At 38.6% G+C, this 22,791-nt stretch overlaps 1 long non-coding RNA gene across 1 annotated transcript in view; it reads left to right on the forward strand.

Annotated features, from left to right (window-relative positions):
- LOC114067270 overlaps positions 1–22,791 on the forward strand; it is a 139,409-nt gene that overhangs the window by 58,789 nt on the left and 57,829 nt on the right. The window contains exon 2 of the long non-coding RNA XR_003573364.1: positions 1,579–1,688. This is a non-coding gene — a long non-coding RNA (uncharacterized LOC114067270). The remainder of the gene's footprint in view (positions 1–1,578; positions 1,689–22,791) is intronic.

The raw sequence follows: 22,791 nt of genomic DNA on the forward strand, positions 1-22,791 counted from the left end.
CTGCTTGGTGGCTTATCGGTGTCTGTATCTCTGGAACCTGATGCTGCTCTTGAGGATTTTTCCTATTCCAAATTCAGCAGTTCCTGAAATCGTGGTACAAACAGGGAAGGCATAAAGGAATTAACAATTCTAAGCAAATACCGTGAATGGCACAGAATTACCAAAGCAGGAGGTGTGTATTAGAAGTGTAATTTGCACTGAGGCAGAGGTTGATAGGATTGCACAAAAGAAAGTAAGCATAATAGTGAAAATAAGGAGATTATGAAGTAAAGGCTCCATTCCAAGCCCTAATTAGTGAGGTTATCTGTATCTCAGCTTTTACATTTCTGCATTAAAAGCACTGAGGGTTTTTTTTTGTTCTTTAAAATTGATTCATATTCTTAGAAAAATCTTATGCCAGGATTCTGGCCTTAAAGATTTTACATGATACTGATGTACAATGTGTATCGAATTCTTTGTCTTATTTCAATAATTGATGCTTTATGGAAAGCTGTTGGCCTGAAATACAACTGTGCCTATTCATTTCCAGGGAGATAAACCTCCGCAGTTAAGTAGTGCCAGTACATCAAGCTTCTTTTTTAACCAAAAATAAGTACCATTAATTTAAATATAGTGAAAGCAATGGATAAAGCTAGCAGTCAGTGTTAAAAGAAAATAGCTTAAAAGTTCCTTGCATAGCAGTGAAAAGCATTAGCTTGTCTTTCTAGGGTTTTGTATGTATTTAGGAAACATTTGGCTCTGGGATTGGTGGTTAACTTGTCTGTTCCCACCTCCAGCCTGTGGGGATTTTGTATTTTTTTGAGTGGGTGACTATCAACTGTTTGAATTTCTTTGGCAGCACAACCAATCACTTCTTCACCATTATTTCTTATTGTTCAGTTTTCAAATGCAGGGTGTAACCTACATTTTTTTTTTCCAAGTCATTTTACAAGTACCTTTGGCTCTACCTGGATCATTTCCCTGACCAGGTGAAAAATAAATCAATTGTTGAGGCTACGGACGTGTTCGGTAATATTTGTTTTTCCAAAAATACTTTTGAGGGTAATGATAATGCTGAAGAAAACCTGGGAATCAACAAGTAGTAGGAAGTATTGCATACTGAGAAAGAAGAGAATAAATTGGCAGGGAAAGCAACAGAAGGTCTGGAAAGTGATGAGTAATTTAAATTGAACTTTTCATAATGAAGATAACCAGTTAGAAGTGCCTTGATGCAAAAGTTTTGAGGAATATTGTTCGAGATCATCATGTCTTTTCCTTCTTTGGGAATTGTGTAGGGAGGACGTGGTCCTTTCTTATTTGCTCCTTTTAGAGGTGTAAAAACTACGTTGCTAATTTATTGAATCTCATTGCTTGAGTGTTTGCATTTGGGACAGGAAGGAGGGGAAATGAGAGGCGTAAGGAAGGATACATCTAAAAGATGATTTCTTACATCCTACGTGGAGATTGCGTCGCCCTTTTGGTAGTTAAAAACTGAGAGACGAGTACCAAAACACTGTTAAATCTTTGCTTATTACTAGGATTTTACAGCTAATTGTTTTCTGAAAGTTGTACTTTTTTTTTTTTTTTCCTCTCTGACAGATCCCTCTTGCTTTTCATTGCCCACTGCACTAAGAACTCCCTCTCACCTGATGAGCTAAAGACACGACCCCTAAGGACGGGAAACGGAGCGTTTCAGACCTCCCCCTTCCGTGAGTACTCACAACTTCAGCTCTGTGTGTTGTTCTGCTCGGAGATGTGTTTATATTGTCGACCGAAGTAGTTCCATCTATGCTTGAAAAGTGCCTAGGAAGATCTCTGCAGGAAAGTGGTTTTGTAGAGGAAAGCAATTTGTCTCAGCACTTTTCCTTTACAGAATCTACTGCAGCCTTTTCCAGCCCAACTGAATTACTTCGGAAAGCTTCACTTAGAGAAATAGACTTTTTTTTTTTTTTTTCCCCTGCCTACCTGGATGTTCATTTGCAGGAGTTGCCCATCCTGACAAATTCAGGATCAAATGAGGATGTTAGGAATTTATTGCTCCTGGCATCAAAGGAAATTTTTCCTCTCTCAAATGGACCTTTTATTCAGATTCTGAACACAACAAAAACTTCTTAGTCCGTATGATTGGCTGCAGATCATGAGGTTCTCAATCTGTGCATGTGTAATATATGCTGTGCAGAGAGAAGATAAAGAGAAGAAACTTTTACATTGTCTGTTCTTTTGTGGTGTCTGTAACTGCTGGTCAGAATGCTCACAAGACAGCCCGTAATTTAATTACTGCTGTACACATGCTCTGGGAATTAATGTAATTATATGGAGTGGCACACTTACCCCGATGTGTCCAGCAGTGAGAATAGGGTGTCTTGCTTAGGAGTAGCTCAAGAGTGAAGGAAACAAAACCTTCTGTTGATAGATAAGAAAATAAAAAAACAACCTTTTTTTTTTTTTTATTTTGAGTTTTGTCTTCTCTTGTGGATTTTAATTTTACCAAGTACAAGTTTTTTTTGTGATACACCTGAGAATTCTTATTCAAATCATTTAAATCAGTGGCAGTATTTCTTAGGAAGCTACTCCCAGATCGTGCCTCTTTGTTAAGGAAATCTTTTGATTGAAGTTGGTTTAATGTAACATTTTATATTGTTTCACTTGGAAAAATTGTGGGGTTTAGATATGGGAAACACCAAATTCCAAAGGAATTCTTTTACTCTCACGTTCTTCTGCATTGTTTGCAATGAGTCAGTTGCTTTTTATTCCATATTTTCTACTGGAAGGTTAATTTCTGTCTCCAGGATTGTATTTCTTTAGTTTTTAGACCATTAAGATCGATGCTCCATACTTATAAAGTAACTTACTCTAAGAGTCTGAATCTTTAAATTTTCAAAATTTATGTAGTGTAAGAAAATTAAAATGAGAGAACCAGAAATGCTTCAGCATAAGTAATTATTCATACTGAGAAAGAGAATCTGGTGGGATTGTGGAGTTTTTTTCAATTTATTTTTACTGTTTTACAAGTCCCAGTTCCATGACAGTTTTCTGCGAGTTCTGTATAATCAGAAATATCAAAGAAGGGCTTCCCGAAAATTGTTTAGACTATTATGAATGTATCTACATATTCTATGTATATGTTCTTTGTATATGCTCCATGTATGTGTTCATGTGTTCGTTTTAAGGGATCTTCACAGCCCATCTTCAAATAGTTAAAGAACAGATTGACAAGCACTTCTCACACCAAATTCCTGGGTGACAAACATTAGGTGATAAAAGATATTGGTCTAGAAGCTCTCACTTTGGCTCTGTATCTCAACAGCGGTTTGTCAGGGAGAGGCTTCAGAAGTAAGTCCTTGGTGAAAATTTTGAAACATCTGATAGCTCAGTCTCAAATCCCCTGCTGTGGTCTTGGTTTGTTTGGTTTTGCTGCCTGTTTTCTAAAATAACCCCGAGGGATCTCTCAGGGTCAGACAGCGGGTCAGGAGCGAAGCTGAACGTGAAACCCAGTTTGTAATTCCCTGCAATAATTGAGGCTGGGAATGCACCCGCTTAAACCTCTCAAAGCTCTGGCTGCATCCTCTACATTGCTTATTTTCATTGCAGTGACTGAGGGGTTTCTTGTTGGGGGTTTTGGGAGATGTTCTGCCTTCACGTGCCGCAGTGAATTGTCCTTGGTTGCAGGTTTAGGTTGGGACTTTGCCCTGGGTTTTGTCCTTGTGTTTTCAGCTTGTTGTAGGTCCCGCACTGAACCTCACGTTGTTGAGCCAGCACCGTCCATTCTTTGTTTCACTCCTTAAACTTGTGTTCCTGTGGATTTGCTGCTGTGATGACGAAGTGGTGGGAACTTCCCAATTATTTCCTTTCTGTGTGGTTTGCCCAGCATTTGAGCAGTGCCTGTTTCTGCCTGTTTTGATTTGTTCTTCTTCATACAACTGACAAAGACTCACCATCAGTTCCCAAACAACTACTGAGACTCATTTCCCTCCATCGTGTCCTTCTCCAGCATCTTCTGTGTTCCTCAGGGGCCATGGCTGTGACATCAATATTTCAGCGTGTTTGCTAGTTTTGCTTTTTGTTTTGGGCTTTTATTTGTTTTCTTTTCCACAAAGGCTGCTGTCACCCCATCATGGTGGATCACAGCCTTTAGAAAGTAACTACCTTAAAGAAAAAGCAAGTTTACCTTCTTGAACAAAGCCCTCCTGGACTTCTCCTCAAGGGAGGATTCAGTTTCTTAGCTCTGTGTATCTCGATAGTAAATTCCCTTTTTCTGTGGGAGTGGGAGGAGAACAACTTCTCAATCATTGCCAACTTGTGTGCTCTTCTCAGTCCTGGCTTTGGAGGATGCAATTTTTTTTTTTTTTTCCTTTGGCATTTTTAGGGCTGCTTGTATAAAACAGCATATTCTATATGGTTTTTAAACCTTCTGGAAACTTCCACTGCTATGAATAGTCAAAACAACTTGAGAATATTGCTGAAATAGCCCTCTTGTTACTATCAGACTTGCATGCCTCTATCATGTTTGATTTATTAGTTTGCAATTATTGTTAAAGGCAACGAAAGGATAGAAAATATGTTCTTGAATATTTGTATTTTTTTATTTCCTAGACCACAAACTCACAACAAAGAATATGATAAGTAAGATATTAGCACTCAGAAATGGAGCCACAAAACAAACGTAACTTCTGCTATTGATTTTTTTTTTTTTTTCACCTGGGTGACTGTTTTGGCAGCAAAGGCAGATTACCATCCTGTTACTTATTTGGAGTAAATTACTCTAAATTATAAACTAACCAATAAATGAGTATTGCTAAAGTATTGCCCTCCCATCCCTCACCCTATGCCTAAAGTCCACATCCCAAATAAGAAAAAAAATTGCACTGGACTTTTTTTTTTTTTTTTTTTTCCAATAGATACAGTAAAATAGACACTTCCTGGAATTATCAGCAATGAAAGAGCAAGGATATATATGCAATTAAAATGAATCATTGTAATGCAGTGATTACAACAGTAGAATTAAGGTGATGCCCATGCTTTTTTTAAATGATGCCATTTTGTTTTACTAAAGCATATTTTAAAAAAGAAGAGATAGCATTTATTTACATTTTTGCCCTTGATTTGGAGTTTAGTAGAATAATAATGGGGTTTAACCTATTTACTTTTAGGAGTGGCTTTATATTTATCAGGTCATACACCCACACATTGGCCTTAGGGAGAGAAATTTATTTGGCAGCATTCTTTAAAACACGAGATTTGATGTGAGGAAATAGATGGAGCACTGTCATTTCTGGAGTCTTGCATGAGCAGATGAGAAATTGAATCTTGTTTTGGATAAATTCAGGCCTCTGTCAGATGTATGGAAGATGGGAATAATTCAAGCAGAACAGTAAGTCTTGGGTGATTTGAAAAGAAAGGAAAAAGATTACTGTATCTTAAAGTATTTTAGTGGACTCTAGATGAATATTCAGGCTGAGGAGATGTTGTGAGGAAGACTAACTTGTAAAATACCAAATTATCACGAAATGTCAAGTACAAATGTACTGGCAAAGATAAATAGATGTTTGAAGTCCTTTTGTTTTTGACTGACTGTTATGTAGCACACCAAGTTGAGCGTTGATAAATAAATGCTGATAGTATTTGCTATTCCATAAGAATTCTCTTGTAGTTAGGTACAGATTTTACTAACAATATTTTGCATTCTGTGCCATGACATTGTATAATTCATATGTTTTCTATATACTTCAGGGGGATATGAGCTCATCTTTTGGTTTCTGTGAGAGTGTGGGACTGTGGGTGAAAGGGTGGGGGGGAAATGCTGTAGATATTCAGGGGTTGGCCTAGGGTGGAAGCTCGAGGGAACTGTTGGGATAACTATCTGAATGCTTCTCAAAGTGAGACTGAAGTGAACAGGTCCTGCCTAGAAACTCTTGAAATGACATTCTGTGCATTCTGTGCCTGTCCTTGGAGAGCCCAAAGAAAAGAGTTATAGCTCATGACAGATGGTGCTGTATGAAATAGTCTGTATGACCTGGTACAGGCACTGAATGAGGGTATCTGACATGAAGGAACATGTAAAATCCTGTCTGTGGTGCTCTCGTTAATCTGTCCTTTATTTATGGTTTCATCCCTTCTTTCCTGTGCTGAAAACTCACTTCTGGCAATTCTAGATTTTTGTGCAACCAATCCTGAAATCATCCTGGAAACCTGATGGGGTTTCAGGAGAAGTTCTGTGTCCTTGAGGATGATGTAGCCCTTCATGTTTGATGAGGAATGCTGAACTGAACTATTTCAGAGCTACCTTGTGAAAAGGTTCACAGTCAGCATCCTCCTTGGAAGAAACCCTCTCTGCCTGTAATTACTTTGTGACTGGAGTTGGAGGGTAGTGTGACTCTGTAGGTGTCTGATAAATGTTTTGGGTGGAATAGAGCACACATAAGAGGAATGAGAGGATAAAGCTGCATTTCAGTTCCATTCATTCCAGTCCAGATTGGTGCCTTTGCCTTCATGAACAGCTTATTTTTGTGTATTTAAAGGAAAAGAAAAAAAAATCTTTAGGAGAAGGCAACATTCCTAAAATAGGTGTTTTCATTCAAGTTTTGCCTCTGCTTTTCGTTGTGCTGTTTGTGTTTCTAGAATAGCAGGGACAAGCTGGTTTCATTAGGCTTTCAGTGCCTGTTAGAAAACACACTCCAATTCTGAACCAGGCTCAAATCAAATTACAAGTTAACTTTTAGTCAGCAAGCTGGATCTGCCTGGATAGGATCTTCAAAAATCAGGTTTGAAAGAAGGAAAACAGAAGAAGCAGATAAGAGCTAAACTGCCAGCACAGTGAGAATCAAAATGTTCAGCGCTCCCAGCCGTGTCCGTATGGGAAGCGCTCCCTCCATCAGCACTGGCTGACAGCTGTATGTATTTGCTGCTGAGGCTGGGACATGAATCAGTGACAATAAGCCTGAAGAAAGGCTGGGGTGTCATCCTGGAGGTGGCTGGTATTGACTGCAGGGAAGGAGACACGGAGTGGAGCAGGACGCCTTGCAAGGATAAATCAGCTTTGCGTTATGGGGAGTCCTCCAAGGGCACTAATGATGCAAGAGGAAAACATGTCAGTAGGGCATGGGGGAGTGACAGCTTTGTGCTGCGCTGTAGCTGTGTTGCAATTCCAGGAGGTCTGTGAGACAAGGTGATTCATAATCCAAGTATTATTTGTTCTACGCTTTTATTTTCTTTTTCAATTTGAAGTTGTATGTAGGGAAGGTTGTGGTTTGCTACTTGTCTTCAAGCTATTATTTATTCTCAGTGTCACTGTGCCTTATACAAGTTTTCATTTACATAAATATGCCTCACAGTGTTGGTACCTTGACAGTGACCTGAAGTGGAAAAACAACATAAGTACTACTGCCTCTCGTGGTCTACTGTAGAAAACTGAAGTATGCCTGACTTTCTAGGCCTGGGTTTCAGTAGAATAACTTAAAATTATAAATTCAACATAACTGGAATTTGATTTTATTTTAACCTTGCACCTGCTCACCTACTTTCCTGGCAGATGGGTAGAACCTTGCCTTTTTGAGCGTGTACAGCAGAAGCAGCTTTGCTTCATTCCCATCCCGACTGACCTACCTTTCCATACCCCCTGGCAATCTGGTCCCTGCTTGTACAACACGAGGTTAATTACAGGGCTCTGAACATGTGCATTAAAACAACCTGCCTACTGCTGGAGATAGTTTTTGTTGTTGTTTTATAAGATTGCATCCTCTTATTTTTTTTATTAATATTAGCTGTGTCATAAGTGTCATGTGGCACATTTCACAGACAGTTGAAGTTTCCCTCACTTTAGCAGATAGATTTAGAAATCCAGCTTATTATGCAGATACCCACTCTGGATGATGAGCATCTGCAGCTCCTCAAGACACAGAGATGCTGGTGGATGTGTCTAGGCATCTTCATTTGTTGTGGTATGTTGTCCCAGAATAAATATGCAGAATATATTGCAGTAGAACAGTCACAATGCAAAAAGAAACACGCTGGTGCTTTGTTATATCATAGCTGGCTATGCTGCTGGTTATAAAGCAAGTGGTTAAATCCAAGTGAAAGGAATTTTTTTTTAAAATATTCTACATATTTGCTTTATCTTGTGGTTTGTTTTTTTTTTTTAGTCAATCTCCTTAGCAACAGAAACAGATGTTTCCTTTCTCTTAGTCATTACAGTCAAAGAAAGACGCTGCTTCAAAAATAATGAAAGCAATTTCTATGAATAGCGTAGCTATTAATTGTTGCCAAGATGGTTTAGGATGATAATAAGACATGCAACAATTGGCTTTTTTCTTTAATTGAAACATAGCTATCTAGTTAACCTGTACTGGTTAGGTGAGCTGTAATCTCTCTGCTCTTATAGTGCATTTATTGTGTGATTTCCTGTGTGACAGAGACAAGAGTGAGCTTGACTACTTGTGGTTTATTGAGGAGATACAGTGTCAATGTGTACCTAATGTTTTATTAATTTGCTACTTCAAAGCAAGTCGGTGAAGAGTTTGCCTTGAAGACAAAGAACTAAATATGCATGGCCTTACAAATATATATTTTTGTGCATCAGCTTTCAATACGAAACAGTATAATTAATTCAAAACATGGGCTTTGTTTTAGAGTGATGCTCTTTCTCAAATTACTCTGTATCTTTCTCTAGATATTGATTATACAAATTCAAGCTGTTGTTTGGTTTCAAAGGGGTTTGCTGATCTGTAATGTCACCTGTATAGCCAGGAGTGCATTTTTAATTCACAGGAATTTGGCACATGTGAGGTTTAGAAAGAAATGGGCTGGGATGGCAAGGTCAGGGCATGAACTGGTCCCTGTAAGGCAAGAGAAACAGACCTACCTCTGGAATTTTGCCTTGTTCTTCACCAGCAATGTGTAATTCCAGACCTGTGTTGGATCATCTTGGTTTGAGGAGGAGAGGAGCAGCCAGAGTGAGAAAAGGTAGTTCTAGACCTGTGATATATGATGGCCAGGCTAACCTCCGTCTCTGGAAAGATCATGATTGTAGATTTTCAATCCACTTGCAAGTATGTCAAGCTTAAGTAATAGTGTAGGTTTACTGGAGAGCTACTCGTGTTTTACCAATTTCACCTTCTACAGTGAAATGTCCATAGATGGTCAGCAGAGGAGACAATGAAATGAAGAGCCATGTCAGTCATTTGACACGTTTTGGTACCATGTTTGAGTGGATTTGCACATTGAAAACCACAAAGCATGTTTTCTTGGATTCTTCTGCAGCATTCATGTCTTATGTTTTTTATTCTGGCTTGTGGGGGCTTTTTGTTAGTTAGTTTGGTTTTGGCATGGGTTTGTTTTGGTTGGTTGTTTTTTGTTTGGGTTTCTTGTTTTTATTTTTTTCCTTTTTACAAGCATATTCTCCTGTTGCTTGCATGTGTGCAGTAGGAAAAAGAAAATAAAACCTTTGACGTGAATTTTACTCCAAGAACTGGTTAAACTTGTAGAAGGACAAAGTAAGGAGGGTTACAGTTATGCTACAACCTTTGATCACATTTGTACTCTCCCTGATGCTTTCTATTTTCTGTCTCCTCCCAACCCTGAAAATAATAATTCTGATTGAAACCACTGCTGGCACGTGTTGGTGGCAGAAATGGTTTTGAGAAGCTTTACCAAAGAACCATCTGGAGCATGTGTGAGGGCCAAGAACACGGAGAACTTCCTCCACGGAGGGACTGATGGGCTGGGTGGAGCAGTGAGCAGTAAACTGTGCCTGTAATCCCTTTAACTGGCCAGCACATCAGACAGATGGGCAGCTGCCCAAGTGCTGTTTCCCGGGGAGTTTTAGATAGCAGGCCACGCTCCCCCTTAGGTTTTGCTAAGGCAGCAGTGGAAGCCATCTGCATTCCAGTTGGGATGTGCAGGGTAGTGCAAAATTCCGACATTAACCCATTCCCAGTCCCTCAGTAGGCGCAGATTGTTTTTATCTGTTGTATGCTGAGAGTGGGGCATGCTCAGAGCTCCTCAGGAAGGAGCTTGCTGTGGGCAGATAAAGAAATGTGGATCGGGGAGGGCTGGAAAGGGAGAGGCTGAGCTTCAGTGAAAATTGTCTCTTCACCCTACTGCACCTTCTGTGGGTGGGTGAGGAGTCAAGGGATCTGCAGGAGGACATCCGAAGGGAAAGCTTTCATCAGCTGTGGGCAGGGATAGTGGTCAAGAAATGACAGGTATTGCTACAGGGAGGAGTCTTGGAGGAGCACAAAGCCCTGGTGTCTGGCTCTGCAGGCAGGGAGGCATCACAGGCTGTTGTGGATCTGCTTCTCCCTTGGCAGAGTCCTTGCCTGGTGCTGGCTGCTGAAGTAAATGCTTATTCCTACTAAGGGTTGAGTTGACTCAGTTTATTGCACTTGAAACAAGTATTGATCCTATAAAATACGAGTAGCTAAATGAAATGTTACTGCCTGTGTCATCTTGTGTAAGTATAATTAAAACAGGTCTGTGAACTCTCTGGTTGTGCATTTCAAGTGAACTCTCACCTGTGGTTCACGAGGTTAGATGCTGACTCCCTTCCACTCGAATTGTGAAGTGGTAAGCTTTTTTTGGGGAGCAGGAGGTGGTGTAAATTCTTCCACGATAGCTGCAAACAAGGCAGTGAGGAAGCACTTTGTCACTTGGAGGAACAATAGTCATTAATATGGCTCTTTGCAAGCTGCACTAGTTCTATAGGAGGGACTAAAATTTTGTGACTGCAAGGCAGAAAAAGGATAAGTTGATGTGTGAGAAGAGCAGAAAATTCACTTCCCTGATGTCTCTTCTGTTGACCATCCAACAACCTCAAATATCAAAAGGATTATTTTTTCTTGTTGCTTCTTCTTCCCAATTTAGTCCTCACTGAAGGGCAAAATTTTCCTTGTTAAAGCCGTCTTGGTGTTCCCTGGATTTTGGCAAATCATTGCTTATGGATTGGTGTTCTTTCCAAATAAATGTAGATGACTCCTACAGAGTATTTTAGAGGAAATTTCAGGTTTTCCTTCATGCTCTCTTGTGTTTAAGTTCCATATGCCAGCTATCTGTTGCTGCCCATAGGTTTGCTTACTTCTGATAGAAATTAGAAGAAAATGACTAATTCTTTTATCGTGAAAATGGAGTAAAAAAGTAACAATCTGCAAAAGAAATAAGATAGGGTGCATGATAAAGGTGATGCTCTCAATGGCAGTGCTTCCACGGGTGTTTAATGGGCATAATTCTTCAAATGGGGGTCTTTTAAACATTCCCAACAAATTACCCCTAAAGGTAAAATCGCTGATAATTCTGCAGCTCTTCAAGATCTGTCCACAAGTTATTTTTAAAGACGGGACTTCTCACAAAGAATAACTCTCTGATAGTCAAAGAATGAATCCCACTCAGTGCAATGCTAATGAGAATAAGACACAATTTTTCACGTTTCGAGTTCAATTCTGCTTTAACTTGGAATTACTACAGTTGGTAATAGGAGAAATTACATATGTGTAGTTAGTATTCTTGAAGTATATTGAGAATATTGAAGTTAAATGTGTTCTTTAAATGGACTGAATATTCAGAATGCCTGTTTTGTTTTTTTTTTTTTCTGAAATGTCACAACTGCATGAAAAATGCGTGAACATAATTTGTTGAATCAACATTCTTGCGAGGACTGTTTTATCTGTGGTTTGTGTGTGGTTGGTCAGGGGCCAGGAGAGGGTTGTTTTGGTCAGTTTGGTTGTTCTTGATTTCAACAAATCTGAAGTAATTACCTTAAATTGTGTCTGGTTTCTGTCACAGTGTTAGAACAGGTTCTTGGGTGACACTGTATGTGTACTCCTCTAGTAAAAGAAAATAGATCAGAAAGAAAGTGAGGGAAAGGAATTGTCTTCAAATGTTTGGCAATGACTGTTCTAAATCCTCTCAGTTATTCTGAGTTGAGGGTAAATTTTCAGTAAAACTATTGCATAAATTAGAATGACAGAACCCAAAGTTACTTAGGTATTGATTTTTCATTTTTTTCACCCTACTGTAATGATTCTTGATTACTGTGACAGATCACAGCCACCCACATGTCAATACTAAAAGCTTTTAGTCGTTATATATTCCAGGTATACTTTTAAAAATACTATTTTAAGTGAACTTCTAATACAAGCACCTTCAGAGAACCTACTGTTGTGTGGAATTCATTGTGCTCTCCAGAGAAGTGTAGAATCTGTGGAGAAATGCTTTTCATCCACCAAAGGAAATGGGGGATTTGACAACATGCATTTGTCTACAAAATGTGAAGCAATATCTGATGAAATACGTTTTGTCAATAAAATAAATTGCCAAACAAAATGTAATCCTTCCTCAAAATACATTTAGCCTACACAGTGAAATAAGCCACTTCTACAAAGTGCATTTGGTTGCTTGAATTATTTTGATTTGCTGTCTGTCAGAATCTGTAGATAGTGTTGTGGGGTTTTTTGTTTTGTTTTTGTTTTGTTTTATTTTTTTTTTTTTGTCAGACACTGTATATCAAGCTGTTCTTTGGGGTTTTTTTAAAAATAAATATAGATAAAATACCTTTAATTTGAAGGTAGACGCTTGATAGGACACCTTAAACTGGTGTTGGTTCAGCTGAAATGATAAAAGGCAGACAGTTGGTGACACCTTTCTTTATTGATCTCAAGTTTAAAGTATTTTCATTGTATATGTAGAAAGTTACCTTAGCCTTTATGTAGCTGTTCAGAAAGGCATAATTCTCCTTGGGAAAAGGTTGCCAAAACCTGAAATCTCTGCGGAGAAATACAAGACTCCCGTTGAGTGTTTTAACAGTGATGTGTGCTGAAGTTTGTTCTGCAGGGTCTAGAGCTCAATTTTTTAAGCTAATGATTAGAAAAAAGGATTACTTTTTCCGATTTTGGGGTTCTTGAGGGCTTCATGTAAAGCAGTAAAAGTGACTTTGACACTATCTTTGTGACAGTTTAATGTGCAAATTGTTTGGGCATAATCTGGAAGTTACAGAAGGCAAAAGCAAAGCAAAAGTCTCCAACCCAGGTGAAATCTCTCCTGAAGGAGAGTGATCAAAGCTTGTCTTTGCTTAGAAGGTAATAAGATCGTTCTTGTCATTGCTTCCTTTGACTGGAAGAGCACTAAGAGAAAAAGTCTGAAGAGTACAGAGGCTTTAGTTTAGCAAAAGAACTTAAGTTTCTACTGGAATGTTAAGTTTCCACTAGAATGCTTGGAATGAGAGTGGAATTGCTGAAAGATTTAAAGCAAACTGTTAAAAAGAAATGTATTTGGCTAAACAGAACTTGATGCTGAGCTTTTGCATCTTGTGGCAATGAAATGCAGCTGGAAAACACACCTCAAGTCTGGTTCCTTCACCTCTACAAACATTTTCCCAGTTGTTTCAGGAATAGATAGAAATGTGGTTTTATTCTTATGTGTAACCAAGTGGAAATTATTCTCGTTTCGAAATGTTACTTCATGTACAATAAGTGAGAATGTCTGTATAAAATCCATGTAAAAACAGGCAGATTGGGCTGCTGATACTACACGAACACTGTGTAGCATTCCAGAAGTTTGTGCCTCCTTTTTTTCCCCTTCCAAGCAGGATAGTTCTGTTGGTAACATTATTTGAAATGAGTGTGTCTGCCTGAGGGAAATGATTACTGTCATATTTGTTGAGATATTTTTGCATTAATTTGGGGGATGTTATTTCTGCTGTCCCTTTCACTGCCACCTTTCTGAGCTGTCACAGTAATCAGACATCATGAACTCCACATTAGCACGGGACATCAGAAGGATTTGCCAGAGCTGACTGGGCAAGCAGCAGGCTGATCTATATGTGACATATAGGAGCTGTTTTCCTCAGAACAACTTAATCACTGAAATGAGAGACGAGCCCAAGTACCTGAGGATAGCTTGGGTACTTGGGTAAATGTCAGAGCTGTTGCGTTTTCTCCCATTCTAATGTAAATCAGGATTGCTCACTCTTTCCTCGTGTGATTTAGCATGGGAGCTGTCTGAAAATTAATAGCTGTTGTAGAAGAAAATGTGTAATAGAGTTTTAAATTACGTTTTTGAATTATGTATCATTTTGTGTTTTATTGCATAATTGTATATAGCACAACTAATGAAATACCAATAAAAAAAAAGTAATTTTAAAAAAAACAGAGCTATTGAACATCAATCCATTCTTTTTGCTTCAGCTCGTTAGTGCACCTGTGATTAAATTACAATTATGCATCCCACTTAATACATTTTACAGTTTAAATAGCCCAAATCACATTGTTTTATGTGAGTTTGGGAGACAGAGGTACTAGCAGAGACCAGGACTGAAAAGTTGATTTCTGTGGCACTTTGAGTTTCTGTGTATGAGATGCCAAGGCTTAGGAATTGTTGTTTCCTGCACCTCTGTCAACTTCAGCCGAAAAGATGAAGTTTTTGTCTTGTCTGCTGACTTGGATTAAAGGCTGAGAGATCTCAGAGAGAACTGATTTCCTGCAAGGTGGCAGAGAGGTTTCACTGCTTGGATTTAGGGGACCTCTTGGAAGAGGGAAGAGGTTTCAAAATTCCTCAGCTCTTGAAGTGTCCATTGGTGAAATGCAGCTTGGAAGGCACCAAAGTCAATCAAAAACCCACAGAGACACAAATACCTCGTGCATCTTATCAGCAGCTGAATTTCATCGCTTCCACTGCTCACAGAATTAATGGATTTTGTTGAAAAATCAGCAATGCAAGGTTTCATCAGAAAAGGTTTAAGAACGTGTTGTTTTGGGTTTTTTTTTGGTAGCTTACACATTTTACTTTCTAATTTTCTAGCAATAGCTCACTTAAAATAGTTAAATGGAGTTTTCATGAAAAAATTAATATAAATACTGGGAAAATCAAGTGAAAAAGTGTATGGACCTGATGAAGTTGGGAGAGGTTGTAGTGTAACTGCAGATAAACCTGTATCAAGACTCTGAGGCAGTCTCTTGTAGACTGTGCTATGTATTTGCTCTTGGATAAAGAAATAAAGTATCCAAATTTGCCATTATGTTGAAATTGATTAAAGATAAACAATATTTGAGTTTAATTAGTTTTAAGGAAGCCTAATAAGTGGAAGCCAAAAATGAGTTATATTTCAGTTCTAGTGTTCGGAGTGTATGGAAAATGCTGGAATTTTTTTCCAGGTTTGGTTGTACTTCAGCATTCGAATTGTTTCCCCAAGAGAAAGCAAATGTGCTTGTTGACTTGGGTACGTTCATAAAGTGGTGTTACAGACAGAAAAGTGGATACAATTCATTCATAAAATGCCTTGCATCAATTTTTAAAAATTTGAAATAGTGACTATTAAAACAGATTTATACACACTGCATTAATGTTTCTTGACAGATGAATAAAATGATGGAAAACAATATTTTTATCTCTAATTTTTTTTTTTTGGTCTGATGTCATTCTGTGCTGTCTCAAGGCTTTGACTGTCACTTGATTCCCTGCTGCAACAGTTTCTTACACTCAGGTAATTTTCTTTGAAGGAAGTGAACCAGCCTTTATCTCAGTGATAACCAGCTCAGTCTCCTCTTGGTCATTGATTACAACTGCATGAAGTGTGGTATTAAAAATTGCTGGTCCTGAGCATCAGTGCTGAGAGAGCTCAGAACCAGCCATGAGATGTTGGTGTTTAGTCTTGGCCTCCTACATCGTGTAATGTGTTCTCATTGTCCGTCATCAGCCAATCCCAAACCTTTCCATGCCACCTCTTGCTAATGAGGGGATAAATTGATGAATAAGTCCTCCTTGCCAGGTCTTATTTGCCATTAAAAATTAGTCAGTTATTGAAATTGTTTATATCACTGTAGGAATAATTACATTTCTAGATGGTCTTGCATCAAATTCTGCAGTTAACTTACAGAAGAGCTGGATAGGATCCTGCAAGGCTTTTGGCACTGAAAGGCCCTCTGTACCTGTTTCTGAGTTTTAGTGCATTTTTCATTATCTGAAGGGCCAAAGTAATTTCTGTCGGTTAAACAATTGCCAATTCTAGTTCTCTGTGCTTTATGGTGCTGCTTCTTCCTAAAGCCATTAGCCAGCTCTTTTAACTTGAGCTTTTCACTCTGGTGATTTTGCAGCTCCTTCAGACGTGAACTGTTGACATGGATGAGCTGCTGTTGTGGCACAAGTCTCTCTTTGCTCCTCACTGGTGAGCAAATTAATTGCATAATATGGAAAGTGCCTTCAGCTCTAGTTTTTGGTGTGAACTTAAAATTTTCTTCTCCCTTTTGACAGTGACATGGTTTTTTTGTCACAAATTTGTCAGAGCCCAGTGGTCCTCGAAGTGCCGAAGCTTGGTGCTCTGGTTTGCTGCTCTGGCTGAATAGGCTTCCCAAATCCATTGCGGGTAGAGGAATTATATGGTGTTAGACTGGCACAGTGGAAATACGTGCCTTCCTTTTGGAATTCTCTCTTTCTGCATTGTGCTTCAGTTGCTGCAGGTTGGTCTTTTTTGTTTGTTTGTTTGTTTTAAAGGTGCTGTGGTACTTCCATGGCTGCTTTTTCAAAGGGCTATTTCTGGTTTTTTTCCCCTTTTCTGTGGCTGTGGATGTGTAGGAAGGGGCCCAGGGAGCTGTGCCTCACACATAGTGTCTGTGAGTTCCCCTGACTTCCCTTGCTTGTCAACAATTAATAATCAGAGTTGATTTGGAAAGAGTTACCAGAATCAGGAAATCCAGACACCACAACTGAGAGAGTTTCATTTCCCATCTTGCTGTGTCAGTCAAGGGGCTCTGACTGCACTGGAGTAAAATTATATAATAGTTTTCTGAATATAAACCTTACAATGTGAGTTGAGGATAGAATGTTAGTTCTGAAATTTTGAGGCAATTTGGTTTGCTTCTTTTATACAAAGATCCTTTATGTAAAATGATTGTTTGGAAGTTGAGAAAGTACATATTTGTGGAAATGAAATGGTCCTTGATAGAGCTGGGAGGATTCAGTTCTTGGGAAGGGCAACTGCAGTCTTACTCCATAACACAGAAAGATGACCAATTTGAAAAGGAAGTCATAATAAATGTTCACTTAATTAGTTTTGCAGAGGAAGAAAATATAGCAAGAAACATTGACATTAAAAGAAGTATGATTTTAAATTAAGCTCTAAATGAGAATTGCTATATTGATAAGTTGAACAAAAGCAACTGTCTGAAGAGGACTCAAAAAGCAGTGTGTACAATTTATCAGAGTGAAATAGCTTTGTGCAAACATGTGTTTTGGCAAATTATTGAAGTGAGCATTATGAATGCTCTTCTGAATTGAGTAATATTCAAGCCTTCATCTAGGAGTTAATATATCACCTGAAAAAAGGGACCCAATAATCTCCATTCAGCTTTTGACAGTGTGAATGTAATTGCAGGAAGACTAAAACAGAGCCTTAAAATTAAGGCAGGGAGCTTACAAGAAAAATTAAACAACCAGAAAGTAAATGGATTAGCAGAAGGAAAGAACTTAAATATATAGGAATGGAAATGGGATTGCTTATTGTGAGTTTTATATTAATATGAGATTATTAAGTACTGATTAGTGCATGTAGCTATTTTTTTTTTAAAGAAATTTGATCTGAAGGTGTTTTATTGACCTTCTGCCCTGTTGTATTGAATGTTGTATTCCTTTGAAAGTGAGGATGCACAAGCTCTGTGATACAAGTCTGCGGATAAGTTCTCAAGAAAGCAATTTATTGAACTAAGCAAGACTTTTTGTAGTGGTTCATTTTTGAAATACACACAAATTAGCACATGGTACCAGGTTATTCTTAAGCCAGTGAAACTTTGAATTTCTCTTCCTAGCCTGAGTGTTCCAATGCAGAGTGCACAGCAGAATTGTATGTGAAACACTTACTGAAAGTACTCTCAGAATTTATGATAAATCTACAGCAAAGTCACGCCAAAGTTATGCACGTCAATAAAGTCAGATTTAAATGCATGATATCCCAATCTAGATTTTCTGGATCACGAAAGAGAAAAGATTCCTTCATCTACATGATGAAGTTCTTGTGAGATTGTTCAGCTTCCAAAGGGGGAAGCAGAAGGGTAAAACCTATCCAGTGATGCAGTGAGCAATTCAGTGTGACTATTTAAGAAGGAATTTCTTTTTCCTAGGGAGTTGCAGTATTTTCTGTTTTCTGTGAATAAATTCCATTAAATAAAATTTTTTTGTAGGTGTTGCATTATAATCAGCCTATCAAAACTTCACCTCTGGTCCTTACAATTTTGGTCCGTGTTTTTTTTTTTTTTTTTTTTTTTTTGAAGACACAGACCTTGCTCAGTGTTTGTTTTGTGCAGGGAGAGTCTGGATGTGTCTCCTACCTAGGCCAGTTGTTGCTGTGTTGGGGTTCAACACCTCAGTGTGCATCCCTCATTTGAAAAGAAACATTTCCAACTCCAAATCAAATTCCTTCCAGTGGGGATGATTAAGTTCCTGGCTGCAAGCGACAAGTGCTCAGCCAAACCAAGACATTCCATATCCAAAATATTGCCTTAGTCAAAGGAATAACAGCGCAGTAGAAGGTGGTTTGAACTCTTAAAGCAGCAGATCTGTGAAACGGTTATTGATGTGAATGAGTAACTGATTGATCAGGTAATAACTACCCTAATTTAAACCTGGCAGGGAAATTGATGGTTGATATTGTTAAATATCCTCTAATGAGGCAGAAAGGAGATAGAGGAAAGGCAGGAGTGGTGTGAGTGTGCTGAGAGGGTTGCTTTGATAAACAAATGCAATATGGAATGACTGAGAAACAATAAGAGATGATAAAAGGTACAATTTTCGCGTCGTTTTTCAGACTGTAAGCGTTCTGTCGAGCATGTACAATGGAGGGAAATGAGGGAAATTACTGAAGCTGGGAAAACATGGCATTATCCTGTATTTGCAGTGAGTTTGCATGTGCCCTACGTTGTTATTACATCCTAATTATTTTAAATGAGCTCTATAAAAGCCTTATGTCACTCCTAAATTTCTTAGTGAATTTAAGCATCTGGGTTCTGGGATTATTTTTTTTTTACTATTATTTTTGTGTGTGTATGTTTGTGGGTTTTGTCTTTTTTTTTTTTTTTTCTCACATCAGATACATGGGATTTGCAACTAATTAATAGGTTTAACACATTTAACAACACCATTATGTAATTTCCACTTGTAGGTAAGTTCCTGCACAGATTCCCATGGTGCATGTTGAAGAGATCCTGAAAACAATCACCTGAATTCACAGATCATTTTCTTTCACTGGTATTATTGTTGGTGTACTCTCAAAATACCAGGGAAAAGAAGATGCAAGTTACTGCTTTTTGCTGTTGTCTAGTGTATGCTTGTAATTTGGTAATCTGCTCTCCAGGGTAATTGGAGATGTAGTTTATTCCCAGAATTCTAAGGGAAAAGAGAGAAACCTTTCAGTGAAGGACCAGCCTGTGTGCATTAGCCCCTAAGTACAGGGAAATAAATTTATGGCTTGTAATAATTGTGATAATCACTGTGCTTGAGTAAGTAAGAAGCTTTATTGATCATGTTAATTATTAACAGCTCTTGAAGATGCATTCTAAAAATGTTCACAAAATTCATCTCTTGTACCAACTTTGTGTTTTCTGGATTTTTTAAATGAAAATAATTTAAAGCAATATTTGAGTTAAAATAAAATGCAATTTGAATTATTACAAAAAAAGAAATATTCAAATGTCATAACTTTAGGACTAAGGAGCCTAAACAGCAAAATGAAAAGAACAGCAGTCCTAATTAAGACAATCTTTTCTCCCGTGTGTTTGTCTCCCATTTATTATTTTTTTAACCACCATGTAAATTCTAGCTGCTTGAAATGGAAGTTTTGTGTGTTTCTAGAATCAGCCAAAGCTGAACTGTGCTTTCCTCAGATAGGCTACTTGGCATGTTATCAGGCTGGAACTTTTTGTAACTATTGCTTTGGATAAATGAGACTTTTGAGTGGTTCTTATAGGGGAGCTCCACCGGGGCTTAATGTAATTAAGAAACATCACTGTGATACAGATAACACTTGATTACAGTAGTGGCCATTATGGAGGCAGAGTGTGCTAAAAATAAAGTAGTTAGGCTCCAATCTCAAGTTCACAGTAGAAAGAACAAATACCATGGAGGTAGTTTGTATACATACTGTGTTGAAAATTTGTTTGATAATCATGAAAATGTGCTCTGATTGCAGAATTACTGGAGATTTTTGTGTGTCACAGAACATAATAATTTGGAAGAGAAAGGTCTTGCTATTTTTGGGGCTTTCATTTAGAAATCTGTGTGCAAGAAGTAGGAGAGGCTACTGGTAGGTTTAAGAGGACTGTGTCTTCTTCCTAAAATCATAAAATCCCCTTTTTTTCCCCCCTGAGTTCCAGCCAAAGCTCTCTGCTCAGCCAGGCTGGTGCTCTCCCCTGCCAGCTCAGTTCATGGATGAGCTGTCAGTCATCCCACCACGTTTCTGTGATGGCAGCTGTGCCGTAGTTTTCCTGCTGGACAATGGCAGGAAAGAGCTGGTGGTCCTGTTTGCTGCTGTGGGGTTTGGTGTTGCTTCCCTAACCGAGCCCTGGGAGTTGTGACATGAACTGTGCTTACCTGGCCAGTGCACCATGTAGGTGAACTTCAATAGAAATACTCATGCAAGAGGACAAGAGGATGTTCTGGGAAAGTGAAGGAGCTCAAGTGATGCAACACGTGCTCAAATACGTGCATTAGTGGGAATTACGTGACCAGGAAAAACTTGTGGTGATGTTGGTTACTTCCATCAGCCCTTGGTCTGAAATGATTTTCTTTTATCAGTGCATTTTTCCAGAGACAATGACATCTCTTGAACCAATCAGTTCCTACTGCCAGTGGCACTCAGCTCCTGTTAGCACCCTGTGCAACCGTCAGATCAGATCAAGTGAATTAATCTGTGACAAGCACAGTAAAGAACAGTAGCATTTATCTGTCTCCAAGGTTGTCCCTCACAGCAGCATTCTCAGAGCTGCAGTCCCTTCTCCTTGCAGGACTATTTGTTCTTCTTTCAGCTGTTTAGTTTTTAGAGCGTGGAATAATGAGGATTGCACAGAATTGGCATTGCAAACCATCACAGTAGCACTGGTACAGCAAACAGACTGGTTTGGGTTTTCCATTTGGAATGGAAGGTCCTGATGGAACATGAAATTTTGGACCTAGAGGTCAAGAAGTTCAGGCCACAGGTGAAATGATATCTTCCTAAACAGCAACAGCAGGAAGAAAAAAAACCAAACCAAAACAACAACAACCAACCAAACAAAAAGTACCAACCTCAAACCACAGAATTTTCTGAAGGTGGTAGAAAACACCGTAGGCAAGATTGCTGACTTGTTAAATAGGCAGACCTGACATGGACTTGAAAAGACCATGAATTTTCCATCTTCTTACTAGGACAATTTTCTATTCTTTCTACTCAGCCTTGTAGCTGGGGAGCTTTCGACAGCAGAGGAGGTGAGGGATGTTTATTTAGGTAAGGATGTTTATCCTCGGGTCTTAATGTGGTGATGTTGTCAGTCCATGCTGTTTTCCCTGCTCCTGGAACTGGGTACTGAGAGTTAAAAAAGGCCTCGAGACTCTCCTACGTTCTGTATGTGCAGTGACTGTTTCTTTTGGATGATGCTGTGGTAGAAAGGCTCCCTCATCCCCAGGAACCCTGGAACGAAGCCTGTTTTCCTGGTTTACAAGCTCTCATTTGATTTCTCTTTATTTATTTCTTTCCCTTGTGGTTGCAGCATTTATTGAGTTTCCCTCCAAGGAAATGCCAGATTTTCCATAACTGGAGAAGAAGGACCAAGTCTAATGTGATTACCATCACAGGAAAATCTGTGATTGTAGAAGTGTTGAGTACCGTTTGTCCTTAATGCTCTGCTTCTCTTAATGATTTCCTTTAAGAAAAAAAAAAATTAGAAAAAGAACAAAAAAGTTGCCTGCATGAGCGTGCATAAGTTTCAAAGAAATCAAACTACACTGTAATTTACTTATGTCTCCCACACTGCAGTTGTAAAGTAGCCAGCTTGTTAAAATCACATTTTTGATAAAAATTTTAACATTTGAAAGATGACAGAAGTTAAAAGATGGGGAAAACATGAGGTAAAGTTACTGTTGTTTTTTTTTGCTTGGGTTTTTTCATGCTTTTGGCTTGTTGCAGCACGACTGTGGCACAGTGAGAGAGGAATTTGTGCAGCATCTATCCTGGGCTTTTTCCTTACATATCTCATGTACAGTGTCATTACCTGTCCTTGACTGTATATATTTAACTCATGTGCTTTATTTCAGTCTGGTGTCTGATTTAGTCCTTATATTTTAGTCCTCCTTCCCTTCTCAGCAGAAGTTTCACAGTTCGTAGAGTTGCTTTATGTTTATAAGAAAGATGAGGCCAATCTGCAGCTGTTGGAGAGCTCTTGTATCTCCCTGATTAATGCCCATCTGTGATACAGGTGAGACTCAGCACTGACAGCTCTCCTGACCAGCAGTGATATCTCAGAGGGTTGTTTTTGTGGGAATAGCCATGTGTGTAATGATTTAATTATGTTTTTGGTCAGGGTCTGTCAGTCAAGTGATTTGCTGCTGTAATGTCAATCATTTGAGTACTGGTTCAGTACCTTCTGAGTAGATAATGTCAAAGTAGGAGACTTGCAATCAAGCTGAATTGAGCAAATTATCAAATTATCAAGTCACTTTATCAAGGGGCACTTAGAATTCAGTTTAAAAAAAAAAAAAAACCAACTAACAAAATCAGACTGGCAATTTTTATGCCATAGCCTTTAAACAATTTATGTCTCTTTCTTTGATTCCTGTGGCTGTGTGTGGTTGTGGGGTTTTTTATTTTTA

This window comes from Empidonax traillii, unplaced genomic scaffold (assembly GCF_003031625.1).
Source record: "Empidonax traillii isolate 1590-97213 ecotype Southwest subspecies unplaced genomic scaffold, ASM303162v1 scaffold22:size5013007, whole genome shotgun sequence".
Taxonomy (NCBI): Eukaryota; Metazoa; Chordata; class Aves; order Passeriformes; family Tyrannidae; genus Empidonax; species Empidonax traillii.